Source organism: Ixodes scapularis, unplaced genomic scaffold, assembly GCF_016920785.2.
Source record: "Ixodes scapularis isolate PalLabHiFi unplaced genomic scaffold, ASM1692078v2 PGA_scaffold11__112_contigs__length_91849675, whole genome shotgun sequence".
Classification (NCBI taxonomy): Eukaryota; Metazoa; Arthropoda; class Arachnida; order Ixodida; family Ixodidae; genus Ixodes; species Ixodes scapularis.
Window position 1 is genome coordinate 69,653,777 of NW_024609837.1, and position 21,953 is coordinate 69,675,729.

Consider the following 21,953-nt stretch of genomic DNA (forward strand, 5'->3'; position numbering starts at 1 on the left):
TAACAACCATCAGGGGAAACGTCCCTATCATATATTTGGTAGTGCAACCAAGTTTCAGTTATAATTGCATTATCAGGATCAAACATAAATTTGACACTTTCTAGCTCAACAATTTGCTGGCAGTACTCCGCGCATTGATGTTTAGCAGTCTAAATGGGCGATATATTATTCCCTTAGTTTTTTTAAATCTTCGCAGTATTGCGCTCATCGTCAAGCCTGAGCTGACCGAAGAATGCCAGGAAAAGGCAAACGGCCGGCCACACGCCAGGACACGCAATCATCTTATAGTCATCCTTAGGAACAGATACATGGAACGAGGTGTACGCATTGTAATGAGATGGTAGCTTCGTACCATAGAAATCAGGGCTCCCTAGCGCGCTTGACACAATTGTCGCGAGTTCATCGCACGAGGTACCAGAACTTAGCCGGGATACAAAAAGCCGTTTACAACTTCCTGTAACGCCGAATTGGAGCGCAGCTCTTGAGGAGGAGTGGAGGGTATATTCCTCCTCTTCCCTCGTGATCTTGCCTGCTAGTCCTCCTCCCCTCCTGCTCCCCCTTCCTCTCCTTTACCACCTTTACCGGGCGGGGGAGGAGGAGGAGCGGAGGGGGAGGAGGAGGAGGGGGAGGGGCGACGCCGACGCCGACGCAAACGCCGACGCCGACGCCGGACAGGCTGGAAACGGGTCATGTGACCCCCTCCCCCCGAGGTCACGTGACCCGCCCGGACCATACTACACGATGAGGGGAGGAGGAGGAGGAGGAGGGGGAGGAGGAGGAGGGGAGGAGGAGGGGGAGGAGGAGGAGAGGGAGGGGCGCGGTTACGCCGACGCCGACGCCGACGCCGACGGCGACGCCGACGCCGCTCAGGCTGGAAACGGGCCCCTAAGAGCTGCGCTCTAAAAAAGCTTTTTCCGTCGGAGCCTTAGCCACGACACGAAACTATATATACGACTTACATTATGTAAATTCCCATTAAACAAATTACATAAGAATGTTTTTTTTAAATAGGGAGGGACATTTTATTTATTAAGAAACCATCGTGAATTGAAAATTCGACATACTGTGGTAGGACGAAAAATGGCTGCAGAAACCACTATTTGTTGTCCATGAATTGCAATAGCATTCATCATGAGGCTCATGACGCAGCTCACTGTGAATGCTACGACGCAAATTTTGAGTAAACTCTTTGTTTTGATAATGGTTTATGAGGCAATCATTAATGGCAGTGCAACTGCATCGCGTCACTTTGAAATTGAGTTATTGCTTCATCTCTCTGCACTCGTTTAATGTTCAAGCTGTTTCCTCACCATCATTGACCATGTACTAACTAGCTCAACTCAAACCGATAATTGCTTCATAGCTTGGGTACAAATGTGAATGTTAGCGTACTGCCACACCGTGTATGCGCGGCGCGGGTTTATCTGCTTGCTAGGACGACGTCATGAACGACGTCTAGGACGACCTCTAAGACGACCTCTAGAGCGATCTCAAGGACGACCTCTAGGACGACCTTTAGGACAACCTTTAGGACAAACTCTAGAACGAACTCTAGAACGACGTCGAGGATGACGTCCAAGAGGACGGCGTCGAAGATGACGTCTAGAACGACCTCTAGGGCGATCGCAAGGACGACCTCTAGGACGACCTGAAGAAAGACGCTTAGAACGTCATTGAGGACGACGTCCTCGAGAACGGCGTCAAAGATGACGTCTAGGACGACCTGAAGGACGACCTCTAAAACGACGTCGAGGACGACGTCAATGACGTCAGGTCCTTCGAAGAGGGTTGGAATGTGAAGGAGTGCGTACTGCCGCTCCACATAGGAACGGCGCATTTGAGGCCAGATCCCGTATCGCAAAAACTGGCTGAAGTAGCTAAAGAATACTATCGCATTAAAAGTTCATATTAAAGGGGTACGGAAACCAAATTCTGGAGCTCATTTCTTTGTTTCAACACGACGCAGATAGCAGCGCAACCACAGAAACATAAATATTGCGCTAGAAAACGCAAGAAAACATATTTTAAAGTGAATTAAACGATAATCAAAAACCACCTGGTAGTTGGATATGAAGCTTCAATGGAATGTCGTAACGACAACATGCCTCTGAAAGCAGCGTCGCAGCGGTATGTCCGCTCACTTGTATAGATTGCCTAGGCCTGAACGCAATACCGAGGCGTCTTGGTGGAAAGAGCCAAAACGAAGTGAGCCACCTTGGTTTCAGCTCTCGCGCGACGTGCAAACGCGTGCTTCGGTTGTTCTCAGGTTTGGTGCGCGTGCTGGCCCCGCGATCTCTACAGCCCTTGGGTACTTCGACAAAGCGAGATTGTAACGCGTTGACGCCTCCAAGTGGCAAAACTCGTCACTACGGTACGCTTGGTCGTCCGAGGCATGATGACGTCAAGACGTCTGCCGGATCTCCCGAGATGCATCGCGCTCCTCCATGGCTGATTTTGAAGCGCTCGCCAAAATCGCGGCATTTAGAGCATAAAATATAGCCATCTGCTCAAAATACGACCGGGCGATTATTCATTACAGGCTTAGCTGATCATATTGAACTCATTTCTTGATGTTTTCTCTATATTTCAAGTTTCGATTCCGTATCCCTTTAACTCTATAGTGTCCTTGCCCCAGCGAAAACAAAGCAATAGTGAATGCGTGTAATAAACATTGAAGAGCATATTTATTACAAGCTACGAGTTACACACTCTCTACATGTTTTCTTGGGGACTCATATAGGTAAAATATATATTTAAAATAGTGTAGGACCTTACTATCCACAAATGGCCATCATCAACTCCAAAGTCGACACGCCATAGAAGGACAAAAAAGTTACTATTATTGATATCAGCCACCGTGACCAAGTGAAAAATAAATGTATGAATGCGTGTAGTTGCGTACAGGAATATCTACAGTGGCGTAAGATGGTATATATATATATATATGCGACTCATATAATATGTAAATATTTGTTGAAAGAATAGTAAAAAAAAATTGTATATGTTCAATAGGGTGGGCCCTTATCATCCACAAACGGCCGTAGTCAAATGGACAGTCGACATACCATGGAAGGAGATAAAAGTTGTAAGAAGGTCAAACTTTCTAGAATAAGAAAGAAAAAAAGAGAGAAAAAGAGAAAATGATTAAGGGACTCCCAGGTCTAACTTCCATGACCGTTGTTACAGACCGTGTTTCAGGAGGCACGACAAGATTGGCCGTGGCCCATGCAGCCCAGCCTGCCAGCGGGCGGCGGCTGCTCGGAGCTGTCCGGAACGTTGGGGCGTCGGGCACAATTTATGTCGCTAGCTTCCACCTTCCACTTCCTGACGGTTCGCGCCGCCCCGGTCCCTGTTTTATGGAGTCCCGCGAGGGTCGTGCTGCAAAATGTTACCCGGGCAATTTGCTAAGGGGACAGCCAGGCGGCCCGGCGGCTCGTTGAAGCTAGCGTCTCGTCTGCTTCGTCCGACGAGATATAACGAGACCTCGCCGGGCGTAACGCTTGCACCGAATTAAAGCATTAGTATATGAAAGTAACCAAAAAAAAAAAGCTAAAACTGTTTTTTGTTTTTTTTTTGTTTACAACAGCAACGGAGAAGTTGCTCTTTACGTAATAGCGCTTCACCTCATTGCCTAAAAGAGACAGAGGCGCGAAGATTTGGGTTCGCACATAGCGAGAAATACGCGTAAATGGTATGTGCTGCTAAGTGGATGCGAATTCGACGGAGATAGAGTGAACATGAAGCCACTGTCGCAATGGTCTCTTACATCATACAAACGACGCGGAGTTTCCCTGCGTAGACGCCTCAAGCAGGTTCGAAGTAATCGGGTTTGCTTCACGCACATATGTATGCTTCGAACATGTATGCAGACAGTATTTTGTATGTTGTAGCGTTTAAGCCCCTCGTTTGAAGAAGGCGGTCATGTGAATATTTCAGTTCGCATTGAGTGACAAATGTGCGTAGATGGCGAGGTTGGCGTATATAAATTGAGTATTAAGGCGTGTTCACACATACAGCATAGTACTAACTCAGCAGCCATGTATGTAGGCACGACGCTGACTTTGCATTATCAGCGCTGTAACGGCGCTTCCTTGCGTGACACCCGGCCCTTTTCTCATCACACTCGATACAGCATTAAAGGGGTGCTCTGGTGATTCCTTTATAATCCGCTATTTTACCTGAAAATTTGCTAAACGCAGGAATGAACATCGCTTAAATAGTATCCCAAATATTAGTCAAAATATTTTTTTGAGGAAATTGTTGAATTTACAATTCTGTTTTTCACCGCGCTTTTTAAGCTCAAAGTCTCTACTGGCCACAACAAAACACAGTGGGGCCAGCGGAAGGCAAGGTTCACTCTTTGGACCGTAGATTTTGTTCCCAACTGATTACAATCAGTTTTATGGTGTCAAATGATTGTTTTGGAAGCTTGCTCCAGTACCCTCGCACCAGCACGGAACAAATCCTTGGCTATAGTCTATTTTTTAAACTGCTCGCTCGACTGGCAAGCCTGCCTTCCACTGACGTCCCGGCACTGAAAAGTGAGGGTGTATTTGAATGTTGGTTTTTGCAACATTTTCATTTGCCAGGTTTGCAATATCGGTTGTGACTTTTCCGACACTAATTAGCCTATCGGAAAGGTTAAACGACGATGATTCAGAAAATATAGTTAGTTGGAACAGCTAAAAAAATTGCCGGAGTACCCCTTTAACCCAGGACTGATTCAGCACTGAGAGCAGCGCTAATGCGGTGCTTCTTAGTGCTGGGAACGTTGTGTGAACCTGCCTTTAAGGTTCCGCTGGCGACACAGACTTAGAGCAAGTGAACTTGGTTAGGACATTAGACGGCATAAAGCTAAGCTGCCATTAAGTGCTATAACTTCCGTCTTTTGCAGCAGAAGTGCAATGCTAACCGCCAAGAAACGCAGAATGACAGTCTCATTCAAATATCGTATTCCACCCGCCAATTACTTAAGCTGCTTCACTGTTGAGGAACAAGAACAGAACGGGAAGTTGAGCCGCCGACAGAGTACCCATCCGTACTTTCTGTACCCATGGCAACATCGTCTATAAACCAGTGTCTACTCTGTTCCATGGGCGCCTCCATGTTTGTTAAGGCTGATGCCATGACAGAGTAGAGGGGCTGCGCTTTTTGCGAGACTTCGTTCTTTATAAATCTTCGCACATACCTTAGTGCAAGAACGTTAGAAATACATATTAACAAATCTCCAAGAACAACGTCGACATCAAGAGTGCTGGAAAAAGCAAACCCCTCGTTTTATGCACAGCCCTTTTCTCTACAAGAGCCTGCGTTTGAGATTATTTTTTCCCATTTTTAGCGCGGGGGGCTACGGTTTAGGACGGTGGTCTATAAGGAGAGACGCCAAAGCAGAACCAAGAGCAGCAGTGTCACGTGGAAACCAATCGCCCTAAAGTGTGGATAATAAAGTTTGTACCGGTACTAAATTTCTCTTCTATCTCTCGAGGATCTGCCATCTTTTCATGTGCTAACGGGGCAGTGACTCGGCCTCCATAGAAAGCCACTTCTGTCCAGGCTGCCCCCCTCTTCTCAGCACGTCATAAAATAAAGGCCCTCTCCGCTGGGGTTTGACGGAAACCAGTCGCAAAAGATCAACGGTGCATCTGAAGGGACAACCGAGCCAGTGTTCTTTAGCAATTCAAATCATAAAGATTTTGAACATTATGAAGACTATCAACTTTATGAACATTATAAATATTGTTGCCATTAAAGCAAAATTTTCATAATATTGATGAAGTTCAACATTATCAATCAATCGACATTATTAATATTATAGACATCTTTAATATTATAAATAACATCATCCTCATCAAAGTTAACACGGCTAATATCATGTACAACATCAACATGATCAAGATTAACGATATGAGCCGACTCCTTAAATTGGGCTAACCGCGACGCAACCAAAATTAAAGGGCAACAATGTTTTTCCGCGTTAGTATATTACATTGCATTACATGACAAACAAGCGACCATCATTACTCGCACACAATATAGGTACACTTTTTTGTATTGCTCGTATTTACCAACTGTCTATATATATATATATATATATATATATATATATATAACGGGCACGGTGGCGGGAGGCCGAAGGCGTGGGTATAAAACTGAGAAGAAAAAAACCCTTAGTGAAAAACAGCAACAACGGACGATTTAATCTTCGACGTTTCGGCCGGAGTCCGGCCTTCATGTTTTTCCCTAAGGGTTTTTTTCTTCTCAGTTATATATATATATAACATCTTCATAATCGTGTTAATGATCAGGCGGTGCTGCGAAATATTGCTACCATCGACAGAAAAAGAGATTTAGGTTTGATAACAAGCACACGTGCAATATGTGATGAAGCGAAGGCTGACACAGGTTGGCGCAGACTTTTGAAAAGGGACTAATAAAGTATAATATTTGCAACCTATTTGTTTAAGGGATACGGCTGCTTTTCTCAAGAACCGTAGGGCTGCCATTGAAAGTATAGACGAGTTTTAGTATAGTCCCAGGACAGTGAATAGGAGGCGCCTCGATCGACCGCTAGTCTGCGCCGCTTTGTCCAAAAGGGGCAACTTTGGGACAGACATGCCACCGAGCGATTGAATACGAGCGTTGCGTCACAGTTCGGAAAGGAGGTTGGACATTCAAGCTCGAGATCGGGTCCAACATTGCGGCCGCGTGCCGTCTCAGAGTTGAGAAAATTCCCCGTAGGATGGCGCCACCTGTTAAATCAAACTTCATTGCCCGGTGGGTATAAGAAGATAGATTGGGGTCAAGACTAGCTACTTACAGCACTATTAACTGTAGAGTGGTGAGCGTGCAACTGAATGTTTCGAGAAAGTTATTTCATTTACGTATATAGAACGGGATGAAGGGTCTGTTCTTATATTTAGAGGGCAGCTACTTTAAAAAGAAAAGTGTGGGATTTTCAGGTGAATTATGACTATTAAATGTAAAGCATAAAAATATCTGTACAGTGTAGCTCGCCCCCAGTCTAATCATTTACGCATTCATTCATTCATTCATTCGCGGCTTCATGTTAAACGAACACATCACGGCAGAATAAAAAAAAAATGCCAACGTAGACGGAAATACTATAAAACCTTTTATTTTCGCGTCCATGATTTTTTTTTTTTTTGCCAACGGTTGCAGCGGGGTCATATTCGCGACAATTAAAATTCGCGGTATTTGCCTCTACAGATAATAGAAAAATTCACGTCCAATAAAATTGGGGAATTTTACAATTCACAAAATTTAGGAGCTGGCGAATATAAATTTTACAGTAATCGATGATTTACGAAATATTATTTGATATTTTTCGTGTGGGCTGAAACAATAGTGGCTCCAGTGTGCAAATAGCTCCTAACCACGTTCTGAACTAGACGGCGGGTTTCGCTGTATTTTCGAAATAAAATATACACGCTATCATCTGAAAACTTCCACTTATAGCACCGTCACACATAATTCACTCTTATGATAAAATAATGATGTGTAAAAAGGAGGAAATAAACGCGAACCAGAAGTGTGCCGTGGCTACCCAATAGATGGCGCCACTGAGTTTGTTGTCAAACAAAAAGGGGGCGAATGCTCCAAACTACGTCATGCACTTAGCGCAATTAAAAAGGCTTCAAATATTTTTTTCTGTAACTATATATATATAAACTTCAAGTAGTCAATACGCACTGAGCTAACGTTTTGACCGGAAAGTGCAACAATTTGGGATATTTATTTTTCAATTGACAAGCACAAAAACAAAACAGAAAAAGCTTTTCAATTAACACGTTGTCTTTTAAATCGGCTACTTCCATTGACCATAGACGACTCACTGTACACTCGCAAACGCTTGAAATATATAAACATAAATTTATAAGAATGTTAACATTAGACAAAACTACTCACGTTTTGTATGTTATTGTTACAACTTAATTCTTGTAGAGAACTTCATTTTTAAACTAACCCCCCTCCCCCGAATCATTGCCGACGACACGGATGAACATTATGCAATGCAGCCATTGATGGTTAAAGGAGCGATGCAACGATTTTTGTACTTCGCGCAAATACCGCCTAAAACGGATCCCTAACGTTAATGACCAATGAAACACGCGTTCGTTTTTCACCCCACGCAATACAAGTCCCAGAAAAAAATTAAAGAAAAACGAGCAGCGTTCACCCTCTCAACTCGCAGCCAGAACAAGCGGCCACGTGATCTGGAGTCGATTATATGCCACCAGTGTTGATCATAGCCACGCGCTTGGGTTGGCAAAGCGCAGGACACGCGCTGAGTTCCAGACATTGTTATGGCTCGGCTGTTGTCGTCGTTGCAGCGATTGGACACGGGCCACTGCCCGAATGCTTCTCGAGTTAGTAATTATAACGAGCTCAAATCAAGTGCGCACGCAATGATCGGGTCCAATCTATGAACCGCGTTCAAATATCGTCACTGGGGTGTACTGCGATCCCCACGTTACGGTATCAAATTTTGCAAAGGAGAGATTGAATGAAAATGATCACTTTTGTCCTTGAAATTACACCGCAACAAAGGAGTTTCTTGGCCAGTGGCGTTGCGTGTGAGTATCCTTGAGTCCTAGGAGTTCCAGTAAGTTCGTGTCAAGTGAAAAACATTCCAATCGAATATCGTTGCACCACTCCTTTCACGCGAACTTTCACATTCGGATTGTTAGACTTAGCATTTTATTGTTTGTGAGAAATTCGATCTTGTATTTGCCTCGGGGCTCATTGATTCAAAGTCCGAAAAGAAGACAAGAAAAATGCACAAACGCACACAAAAAAAAACCTACCGAATAAAAGTGAGTGCTCGAACATGTCTATTTCTGTTGATCTTGGACGATTTATTCGGGATTTTTAGTAGATCGTTTCCACAACTCCGATAACGATAGCAGATACCGACACGATGCATCCGCAAAGCAACCGGCGGAGTATCGGCTATCCTTATCGGAGTTATCGGACGGCACAGACGGGTACCAATGTGATACGCATTCCTATATAATCGTAGACTGTAAGCAAATAGTACTCACGTTTCGCGGGGATGGAGACGCGAACGAGAACGACGTCCAGTCGTGGCGATCCAAAGCAGAGCCTTCACGAAGAAGTAAATATCCAGAGAGAGCACAAAAAAAATATATATGTATTCTTACCCGCCGTCAAGCCGGCACCGAAGAGACAAGGAGAAAATAAGCGAGAGATAAAAAGAAATACAAGAAGGGCCCAACCACGGGCGATTTAGCGGGAAGATATGAAGCGCGCACTGTTGAGTGAGCACGCGCTCTTTCTGCGTTCCAAGACACGACACACTGACTGGAGCAACACTTCCCGGCGCTGTTCCGTCGCTCTATCCACGGAAAGGAAACGAGAAGATAGAGAGGAGGACGAGGAGCCGACGGGAGGAGCATCATCTGCGCCTGTGCCATCTTGAAGCGGCGCGTGTGTGCTTTGGGCTGCGCGGCGGGAGTTTCGAATCTCAAATGTGCGGGACCATCGTCGTAGCGTCTCGACACGAAATGTGTTTTATCGACCGATTTACGTTGAGTTCGGGAGCGTTTGGCTGTAACACCCGGATGTAACGAAAAATCGACACCGAAAATCCTTAAGCCCATAAATAAAACAACCATAGAAAAATACCCCAGTCCCTCCCCCCATCAGCTAAAAAGTTCTTTGTCGACTGCTTAACTATACAGGATCGTGGGAATCCGAGCATTAAAAAAAAGAAAAAAAAATTGTGAGCCATTCCACTGCGTGAAGCTGTCTGGCCAGCGCCCCACATGATTCACACAGAGACGCACAAAAGGGCTTCACCAAATGTTTCTTTACAGTGCATAGACCGACACGCTGTTTACAAACAAACCCACTTTTGCCCACACCAGATGTGGGCACTGCGCGTGCGCAGAAACCGAATTCGCGTTAAGCGAAGCGTCTGCGCATGCGCAGTGCCGTCGACAGCGCCACCGCAGCTGCGTGACGTCAGGGCCGCGTGTCGGTCTATATACACTGTAAAGTTTTTGCCCTGGGGTGGGTTGTGGCGGAGGCTGCGGACCATCGAGCAGGTTGGTGTTGCAGAGCGCCCTACGTGACCACTGATTGTAGGGTGCAGTGGGGCGCCTGCGCCGCTGGCTGGTTTTGGGGCTTCCGCGGTGTCGGCCACGACTCACTATAGGGATTTCCCAGTCCTCCTTCTTTTCCTTTATTTTTTTTTTCTCCTTTTGGTGCTGCAGGCCTCTGGCATGGACCCTCGGTCTTTCTGCTCTCACCGGCATCTCTTTCTGAGTGCAAATAAATATTATCATTATCATTATCATTATATACGTCATTTTGAAACGGTAGTTATGATTGCTTTGTGATCACTATGATATACACTAATGGACTTCATTACAACTTTGGTTAGATTGGCAGCTAAAGATAAATCTGTGCATATAAAGTTTTATAAGCTTTATATATTCAGAAACTGCTGCTCTTATATATGCAAAGCAGAGACGTCCCCCGACTCGAGCGGGAGAAGGCCCATTGTTTTCGGGAGTATATCCTTTATCACACGTTTCGACGTCTTTCTTCATGAAAATGCATATCGAGGTGACTGGGCGTATTGCATTTCCATACAATGGAGAGATTTCGGGTGCAATTTAGTTTCTGCACACGGATACCAAAAACGCATGAAACCCTAGCCATATACAGCGTCGCTGTAAAACCGAAGTAATTCGCGCGGCGCGCGAACGCGCTGTCGCGCGCTTTGCGGCCTTTCCTGTTATGCCGCGCCATCTCACGGCGTGTGTCAGATATGAGAGCGAGTCTTTGTTAGGTGGTGCCGTTCATACGCCCTTCTCTTCTTCCCTCGAAGCCCTACCACACATTTTGTGATTACCAGTGTCGACATGATAAAGCTTGTACAATTTTTTTTTTCTTTTAAGTTTGACCACAGTTGACGCTGCAGTAATCAGGCAGCACCGAAAGTGCATCGTCACGGCGCACGTTGTCTTTGTGGTTTTGCTGTCACTTGCTGAACCCAATCACGTACAGTCCTAATCACACTTGTCTATAACGCGCGAGCGAGCGGCTTTCTCCGGGGAGCGCAACACTGGTGGCGTTCGCGAAAACTAAGCTAGTCACGTGGCGCAACATAGAACGGCTCGCTCGAGGGGTGTCCTGCCCACTCTATCAGCTTGATAAGCGATAAAAGTAAAGTACTTTATGATATATTTTTGTTTTTTGATGACGACATCGTTGATACGCCTTCATGCTTTACTTTGTTCATTGTTCGAGCAATGATGTTTGTAAAAAGCGTGCGAGCCGCCTTCCGCGTTCGCCGCCAGCTGATAGAGTGGGCAGGACACCCCTCGAGCGGGCCATTCCATGTTGCGCCACGTGACTCGCTTAGTTTCCGCCAATGCCACCAGTCTGGCGCTCCCCGGAGAAAGCCGCACGCTCGCGCGTTATAGACAAGTGTGATTAGCACTGTACAGAAAACTAAAAAGCGCAGGATTGTTCGCCATATTTCATGTGCGGAACAATCTCTATACACTAAGGCGATGTTTACAAACAAGACCCATTTACTCACACCAGGGGCCCTACTCTGGACACTTGGCGAGAAACTCGGCTAGAAACCTGGTGGGCGTGATTGGCCGACGCCGCACTTGACCTTGGCGCCGGCCAATCAGAGCCCCGGGATTTCTCGTCGACGTTTTCGCCAAGTGTACAGATTAGGGCCCCAGCTGGATTTACTGCGCGTCCGGAGGCGTCCGATTCGCAGGAAGGTGAGCATCTGCGCAGAGTCACCGTATCGGTGAGGCATAAAAGTGACGCGTTGCAATATATTTGATACTATACATGATATATGATAAGATATATAGAGTTTTCTTTTTTTTTTATATTTATAGATTTGTTTTAAAAGAGTAGTGAAACCTACATTTATACGGTTTTTGCAGGTAAGTTATAGGCCAGAGGGACAGAATTCAGGGGGATAAATGTAACAATCAGTCGGCTCTTTCGGCGTAGTAGACATTTGGTTACAATTAAAAGGCTGGTAAGTGTCAACAAACAGCACCAAGTCAACTCTTTTTTAGAAATATATATGGCAGGGGCACCATTTTACGGCGTTCTGATGAAAACGCTCAGTTCGGACGTGTTTCTAAGTTTCGGTTTCTTATCGGAGCGCATCTTTGCGCCCGCGGTTCTGCTCCCCGGTGGTCACGGCGCAAAGCCACTGCCTCGCCTCCCTTGTAGAATGCAGGGAAGTATGGCGGACGTGTGTTGCGCGTAAGTGTAGCTTTCACGACCTATTTTAAACAAATCTCTAAAGCTTAAAAAGTGAAATAAAACACCCAGTATAATAATATGTGTGCTATTCGTGCGTAGAAAAAAATATTTGCGTAAATAAATCAGTGAACAAAGCCAAGGGAAACTTTGTAAAACGGCGTTTTTAGGTGTTGCATCTATATACTAAAAGTAATGAGATGTAGATTTAAACAGAAAAATATTTAAGCCTAAGTTTTTTCTATTTTTTTACGCACAAAAAGAAAAACGGCAAAAAAAAATTTATTTGACGCCGCAAATTAGAGATGCCCCCATATACCCTCGGATCTGCCGAATATATGCTTTTCTGATGTTCATCTCAGAAGAAGCTTTCGCGCCTTTGCCTTATGTTGTGAGATACGTGATTATCAAAGTCAACAAAACGCTATTGACTGTTCATTTTCCTGGGCGTATGAACAAAGCAGGAGTTTGTTTTCGGCTTAATTGCGTTTCCTATCATCTACGCTCATAAAATTTTAGTATGATAAAGGCTCCACTTAAAGACAACGCTGTAAAACGTTTCATTGATGTTCATTGGTTTATTTATATACGGTACTCGGATACAACCCGTGGATACGACTTTGCCTGTACGCGGATTCCGTTTCAAAGTCGGTCTGTTATTTGTTCGCCGCGTGCGCGAGATTATTCACGCGAGGGAGTAGTCTCCAAAATTCGAGGGAAAAAACAACATAAAGCACTGTGCACATTGCTGTGTTAATGAGATGTTCTGTGAAGCGACAAATTGCGCCGTCCTTTCTAAAAACTTGCTCAACCGCGCTGCAAAAAAAAAAAAAAAAAAAAAAAAAGGAGATAAAAAAGACGTTTTACGTTTGCGTTAAATTACATAAAAGGGAGCTTTAAGCGACTGAGACTAAACACTCGCTTCAGTGACACTCAAGCGGCAGCAAAACGTGGTTGACACTAAAACGTAGACATTAAAAAAGAAAAACGTGACCCGTTAACAAAACGTATATACATCAAAACACTTACTCGTAAAAACAACAACCACAACAAACAAACGCATTAAAGTTGTAAGCGCCAATCAATCCTGCACTGCGAGACACCGTTAGCACAAACACGTCATCGATGATTTTTTAAAAGTTGACTTTGAAAGGCCAATGCTTTGCGTCAGATTTTACCGCTTTCATTCGTGCTCCGAATGGCCGCTTTCCACCACACTGGTAGTTTACACAACGGCCCTTCGAGTCTAAGAATACAAAAATACTTCAAAAACCTACGACCGCTCGTTCGCACTAACAGGGTCCCACTGGGCAAGCGCCGGTAAAACATACTTGTGAACAAAGCGTAGGTGCGAACAAACATGTGCGTAAACGAAGCGTGCGTTTTAAAGAAACATATGCGTCAAAAAGACTCAGGTGTCAATCGAAGATATACTACAACGAAACACGCACGACAACGAACCGTATGCGTCAACGGATAAACAAACATCTTTAGGCGGCAGGATTTGCAATACGGTTCGAACTTTATGTCGTGCTTAAAGGGCGATTTTTTGACCAACTCCAACTAACTACATTTTCGAAATCGCCGTCCTTTACTCTTTCCGGTATGCTATTTAGTATCGCGAAATTCGGAATAGTTATTGTGAAATCGGCAAATGAAAATGACGTTAAAACGAAGATTCGAATATATTCGCGCTTTTCATTGCCGTGACGTCACGGGTGGGCCAGCTTGCGGTTCGAGCGGGCAGTCTTAAAATGAACTATGCCGAGCATTTCCATAGTGCTGCTGCACGGGAGCTGGAGCGACTTTCCAAGGCATTCATTTGACACCATAAAACTGTTTGTAATCAGTTGGGAACAAAGACTACAGCCCTAAGAGTGAACCGCCGCCTACCCATGACGTCACTTTTTCAATGTTGCCAGTAGAGCTTTTCACTGTGTAAAACACGATGAGGACCAAAATTGTAAATTCTGTAACTTCGCGAAAAAAAGTTATTTTGTCCAAATATTTGGGTTACTATTTCAGCGATATTGGTTGGTGTTCTTAGCAGAAGATAGTCACGAAAAACCATCACGACAGGCCACCATGGTATTTTCGTAATGGTATGGTATCTTCATGGTATCTTCGTCATGGTGTCTTCGTAACTTTGTGTGACGTCCCCTTACGTCACTTCATGAGGTCGCATTATCTAGCACAGAAAAAAACACACGCACACAGCATGTGCCAAGCGCATTCGCAGCATACTCCGTGCTTTCCTGTCTTCGTCTGCACGATCAAAGTAAAGCAATGTATTTTTTATTTTTTTCATTTACAGTGTTATGAGATGCTACAGTTAAGCGTACGATCAACAAGCTTTGACTGCTTGTGGACGTAAGAAAAATATTTTTTGATGTTACTTTTTTTTCGCAATTCGTGCCATTCCAGGAGCACAGCCCTCTTGTTTCACTTTAAAGAAATAACGGCAAAATATAGCGATTAAAAAATATTTTAGAAGGTTATGTTGCATGAAAAAGGGAGGGAGGGGAGAACTGTCCCAGCAGAACGCACACAGTTTTTGTCTCTGTAGACACATATGTTATGCGCAAAAGTCTTTAGGTTTTATCTAATGGACATAAGGTGGAAAAAAAACGTAGCTCAATCCGAGGCTTGTATGGTCCTTGTGTGATGGCCCTGCCACATTGTTCATAAAACAAGATCTGCGAACTTGTTCGAAGCCTGCGGACATTGTATGAAGCAAAACGGTGCTTCCAACTTGCTTGAGACGTGTCCACAAGTAACTTTGTCAAGATGTCTGGAGACAAACACCGTGCCTTGTGGTACGATGCACCAGCAGGGGGATTGCCGGGACAGGTGCGAGCGTAGATACCGTTGCACGCATAGAGGCACGAAACACCTTGCTACAAATTTAACGCGCGACATCCTTAGGTAGGGATTACGAAAGTTTACGGACAAGGCAGACTTAAACGAATGTCTAAACCTGGTTTCAACTGAAGTCCAGACGCAACCGACACTAGGAGCTGACGGGGACTGATCGGACAACGTCAAAAGCGCAGCATCATGATAATCGTCGTGCTTTTTTGTACTCGTTCTACAATTGTTCAACCAGTCGTAAACAGAAAGGCTCATTTGACTTAATAATAACACCCTTTTTCCGAACAAAGAGATAGGGAAAATTTGGGGGAAAAAACAAACTGGAAAATCAGTTTGACGAGTTTCCCTCTCCTCGTATATTATACAATTTAAGATATCCAAGGCATACAGTACACTGCGTACTGCATAAAAAAAACAAAAAAAAACAAGAAAGAAACAGCGTTACTGTGCAATATATATAAACATTAAAATATATATAGAGCACTATTGCTGGATTGGCCACCTTTAGCTCGTAGCGCTAGCTACATAGGACTACACAAATGACGCGGGCACTTGAAGAAAAATAAAGCTTCTACTTTCCTCACAGAGCGCTTGGGAAATTCGATCGCTGCTATCTATGGATATAGCCCGGCGAATGGCAAGACTGAAATAAGTTTAGACCTAAAAATACGCTCTGCGTTGCGATACTCAGCGTGGTTAAGGGGGATCGGTGGCCTAGTGTGCTAGCGCTTACCAGCTCGGCGCACATGAAGCTTAAGCTCGCGCTACAGAACCCGGGGATCCTGGGTTCAATCCCCACCTCTGCCCGTTTCGATCTGGATGAGCATCGTACCGGCGTGAGGTCGTGTATCACTAATGCGTGGTGCACGTTACAAAAACCCCGGCTAGGGATTGTACTGCAGTGGCTAAATTTCGCATCTACAGCTGGGAGACTCGTCGCCCGTTGTGGCAGACCAAGGTCTAGGCTATTTAAACATACACACAGCCCAATTTCTTTTCAGCGTGGTGAACCGCCGGGCTTGCTGTCGTAGTCCATAAAGTTTCTTTGTGCCTAAACTTCACCCTCGTAATTCGCCGTAGACTGCAGCTATACACCAACTCGACTCATTAACGCCGGTACGCTGCTCATCCAAATCCAAGACGGGCGGGGGCAAAGATTGAACCCTTGTTTCTTGGGTTGTGCAGCGCGATCTTTGACTCCACGTGCTCCGAGCTGGTCACCGAACCGAACCGCGGTGGAGCTGCTCTCGGCACCGCGCATGCGCAGATGCGTCATCTCTCGCGATTCTGGTTTCTGCGCAATCGCAGTGCCCACACTGGGTGTGGGCAAAGCGGGCTTGTTTGTAAACCGTATGTTAGTCTATGCGGAGCGCAAATTCTTCTCCTTCTTGCGCAGGGGTTGTGGTGACGTCAGGAGGCCGAACTCTGATTGAGTTCGATTGGAAGGACAGTGGTTAGACCTCGAGGCAGCTAGCTTTGAGGCCTACCCACTATCGTTCTAATCGAGCCAATCAGAGCTCGGTGTTCTGACGTCATCACAAACACTGCAAAAGAAGCAGACGAACTTGCGCTCCGTATACCCTCTCCCAAGTGCTTTGCAGTAAAATGGACGCTGCACATTTCGTAGAGTATTTTCGGACCGTTTTTTTTTTTCTTCTAACGCGTAAAGTCGGACACTGTATGAGAACTATATCGAAGCGAGGAAATAAGTACAGAAATGACCACCATTACCGCTGAATGACATCAGGCGCGTGCTCGTGCATCGTCGATGCAGACGCAAATGTCCGAACAAGCCATTAAACCGACACCCTTCTAACAAAAATCTACACACCAATCAAAAATAGAGAAGAGCAAAGCACAGTCGAGGCCAACGGCACATAATGCGTCTACACCGGGCGGGACGAGGCGAGAACCGTCGGTCACGTCTGATCCGCGAAGCATGCAAAGTGCGACTGACCCGTGCCGAGTCTTCCGTCCTTTTTTTTTTTATATACTTTTACGAGTCGGGCACGAATCCGCAGACGCCTCGATCGCTCGTGAGAGAACGGAGAAAATCCCGAATCCACGTTCCTGGGTCCGCACGACACGGCGTCGAGAAAGAGGGCCACGCCCCGCGGGGAGTGCAACGCTCTCTTGGCACGCGGTCACTCGGGGGCCTCATAGCGTACACGCTCCTCTGGTCCAGAGTAGGGCAACTAAAGCCACAGCCACGCTGTTCACACATCGTAGAAAGGAAACTGTGTTGGTTACAGGCACGACAACAGAACTTTCTGCGGGCATACCTCGAGAACGTTTGAATCATGTTTCCTTCAGAGATATGTATTTTTCGAACATGTTTGCAGACAGTTTTTTTTTTATATTACCAATGTGACAAGGATTGTCTCACAAGGAAGAAGCACGCCTCAGATAGTTGTTTATAGATTGTCTTTTGTATGGTGTACTTGCAGCGCGACCGCTGTTTAACTAAACGGCAGAGCCAGATTGTGTGTTTGTGTGTGTAGGGGAGGTAGCTGGAAAAGGTTATATAGGGAATCATGGGTGTAGGCCCATAGGCCCCTCTATCGCCTTCCATTTCGCTTTCTCGACCAAATTTGTATTGACGGACATGGGGTTAAATACTCAAAATTTGTGTGTGTATGTGGGGGAGAGGGGTTCAGTGATTAGCTCGGAGCACTTGGTGCGAAAGCTCGCGCTGCACAACACAGAAATCCCAGGTTCAAACCCCGTCCCCGCCCGATTTGGATCTGGATGAGCTCGCACCGGCGTGCTGTCGCGTATCACTACTCCGCGATGCACGGTGCAGACCCGAGAGAAATATCGTCGAACAATCAGGCAATCCTATCCCTAATCATCACGCAACTTGCTCAGCTCCAAACCCGTCGGGCTTGCCCCTAAGGTGCGGCGACGCTCGTTTACAATGTAGATGAGAAATTTAGACTGTGCAGTACAACTGCTATAGCCTAGGGTTTTTATAACCTGCATCACGCAGTGTAGTAATACACGACCGCACGCCGGTACGATGCTCATCCTGATCGAAACGCGGGCAGGGGGTTGGGATTGATCGAACCAAGGATCCCCGAGCTCTGCAGCACGATCTTTGACTCTTTGTGCCCCCGAGCTGCGGATCGCTAACGCACTCGGCCACCACGAGCCCCCATGTAAACAAAACCGAAAGTTGCATAAGTGTCCGATCGTGCCCTCTGTTGTTTATTTTTCTTTTTAAATCCTTCTAATTAGTCTGAGTAATGATCTTGCTGTCGTAATGTGTAATTGAAGCGCATTGTGTAACGCCATCCTATCACTACAACTCGGCCCTTACCACTTTTCCCTCCTTCACACCCAAACTGGCCTCCGTTGGGGACGACACATTATACGGCGGTCGTGGTGTTCGTGCGTTCGCTTTCACCGGCTAAACAAATCATTCACAGTGAACCAGGCGGAATCCTAAAACTCGTTTATGTGCGTGATCGGTTCAATTGGCGCACGAAGGTGATGAAAGCCGTGACAATGCACTTTTGGCTCCCACGGTTTTTAAGACTCTTGTGGCGGTTTTCGACCGTCTGCGCATTAATGCAGCCGGAAGTAAACTCTCGAAATAGGCTTAAGAACCGGTCTTGTCTCAGTCGGTGTAAGTCAAATGGAAGTGTGTGAACGGGACATAAAACTCGGTAAAAAATGTATGAACACTCGACTTGTTTCGTTTTTTTAGTCTTGTCGTACGGGAATTACACTTCATATTAAACAACAACAACAAAAAAAAAAAGATCTCGTATTTATCTGTAGCTGAGCCGGCTATGACCAAGAAAATACGGTGACACTCTAGAGACAGACTAACTCGCTCATTCATCACGCTCCTTCATTAACGCTTCGTGGACCGTGTTCTAATATGACGGTCGACATTGAAAGATGCAGACAGCCCAGGCAACATACTTGGCGACGCGCTCGCTCGCAGTTCCGTCGCCGCTGTGTTCTTTATTAGCGGATATTAACGAGGACAATTAATATCGCCCCTTGTTTTACGTGCCAGTGCTACGAACACAAAGAAACTATCCGTGTCGGGATCCGTATGAAATAATCTCGGGATGCAGGATAGGGAGGGCGAATTGGTGGCGGCTGTCAATCAAAGTCACGGACAAGGAAGTTGCTGGAAATGCATCTCTGTTTTGTGTATTAGAATGTTTGATCCATGTCGTTACCGTAATACCGTTATTCGAAGGGAGAGTGGGGGTTGAGAAAAAAGAACGAAAGAACGAAATAAAGAAAGAAAGAAAGCAAGAAAGAAACAAAGGAAAAAAGAAAGAAAGAGAGAAAGAAAGGAAGAAATGAGGAAAGGGGTAACAGAAGAATAAGACAAATCGGTTAATTCGGGGTAATGGTCCCGGTTGGCTACTCTGTGCCGGATAAGGGGACATTAAAGGTGAGATTGAAAGGGTGGAAGAAGGAACAAATAAACTGCGTAAAATTTCATACTTGTAGGTAACGCTGTACAAGTAACGTGGTAATTGTTCCTAGTTACTTTTTTTTGTAAGAAAGCTAACGACGTAGTTACGTTTTAAATGAATGAAAGAGTAAAGTATTCTAGTTACTTCTTGATGAAGTGACGAGTGACGGCGTTTAATTACTTCCGAAGGAGAACGTGTACAACTCAAGTACCTAGTTCTCACCCCGGCTCGCGACTGCCATACACAAGCCGCGAAGACGCTAGATAGACAATAAAAAGATGCGCACAAGGTAGGCCTGTATCGCCACAGTCATCCCTGAATGACCGCGTTAAAAAGGGAGGAATAAATAGCGACGATCAACATTGGAAGCGACTATGGCTTCATAAAAACGACAGGTTCAAAAGTAACGAGAAGACAACGAGTTACTCGCAAGCTCATGTAGCGAGTTCCTTTAGAATAGCAGTAACAAGCAACGCTTTTAGTAGCCGTTCTTTAACGGGGTAATGAGTAACAACCTTCAGTTACTTAATTTCACTAACGAGTACGTCTGTAAAAAAATCACGCGTCTGCAACACTACAAAAACGTCACTGTTTAACAGTCTACGGGCACAAGTCCATCCGTGTTTGACTTTTCTGGCGGCGTGGACGAACTTCCTTTTTTGAAGAACGAAGACAGAAAAATTAGTGAGAGTGAAAGAAAGGTAAACAGAATCAAAATCGTTATGAGAGTTGGTAGATTGCTCCGATACATTCTAAATACGCGGTGGTCACCTGCTGGTGCATCATACAAAAGGCAGTCTGGAGACATGTTCGAACATGTATGAAGCAAACATGCTTGGAGAATGCTCGGATAATTATTCCACCATGTCTGCAACAGACACCAGAGCCTTTTGTATGACGGCGCAAATTTTTAAGCCTAAACATATGCGGAGTTCAAGTTCGCCTGTTTCTTTTGCAGGGCTGGTGGTGACGCCAGAACGCCGACCTCTGATTGGCTCTGATTGAAGGATAGTAGGTAGAAATCAAGGCAGCTTGCTTTGAGATCTACCCACTATCACACAGTCAAAGCCAACGTTACTAAATCACTCAGTTGGGAAACTCCCATAGAGACAGCTTTAACAAAGTGGCCCAAACTGTCTCCGAGCACCGAGCTAATGACGAACACAACGCCACCATGTTTCCCGCAGTGGCCACTCGAGGAACTGCAAGCGCCTTCTATTTTGGCTTTAAGAACGGATACAGCGGAAGAGGTTACAAGGGTCCCACCCCTGTCTCCCCGGCGGACGCGCCGCGTTGTGCTACTGAAGTTAAAATGCACCTAGGGCGGGACGTGCTACCTGAAAGGCCCGCTGAGGCATGGTTTTATAAAAACAATATTAATTGTTCCGCAAAACCTTGCGAACTAAAGATGATAAAAACATCCCGCGCCCATCATTTGGTACTAAACTCCAATAAATTTCATACAAAAAGAGTCTTTTCCGTTTGTTTTTTACGCAAAAGCAGGCTTTCAAAAAGGTCAAGGTGACCACAGTACAGACAAATGATAAAGAGTGGCGCTGTTGTCGCATTTAGCTCGGTCTCGGTGGACGCCAACGGCCCAGGTTTCGACGGCGAGTTTCCCAACCGAGTGCTTCAGTAACGTTGGTCAAAGCCAATCAGAACTTGGCGTCGTTCTGACGTCACCGTAACCCCTGCGCAAGAAGCAGACGACTTGCTCTCCGCATAGCTTCAAAATATTCGCCGAGCTTTCCCTAGGCGGAGCGAAAGTTCGTCTGCTTCTGCGATGATGTCTGCGATGATGTCAGAACGCGGAACCCTTATTGGTTGATTAAAAACAAAAAATAGTGGCTAGACCTTAAGACATCTAGCGTTGAGGTCTACCAACTATACTTTTTTCAATCAAGGCCAATCAGAACTTGGCGTCGTTGTGACGTCACAGGAATTCCTGCGCAAGGAATAGACGACTTGCTCTCCGCATAGGTTGCAAGACGCTCCGACTTTAGGGTGCCGACGTGAGCTAGTTGGTTCACGATGACAAAAGGAGCAAACAGAGCGCGGAAAACAGGGGCATAGTAAAATAAGTGCGCACAGCACAAATTGCTGTTTCGTGTGCTTGTCCTCTGTGTACTTCTTTCGCTTTGTACCCGTTTATTTTTGCGCGCTGGCTGCCCTTGTGGCTCCAGCTTTTTTTAGTGTGTAGTCGTCGCCGTCCAGAAGGTCGCTACTTTTCACATGCATGAGTCGTGCATTTTATCTGTAAACTTTACCGCTCCTTTTACAAGATCACACCCGTCGTCCCACGGCTGCGAGGGTGCAGTTTCACTTCTTGCTTCTTTTTTTTTTTTTCTTTTT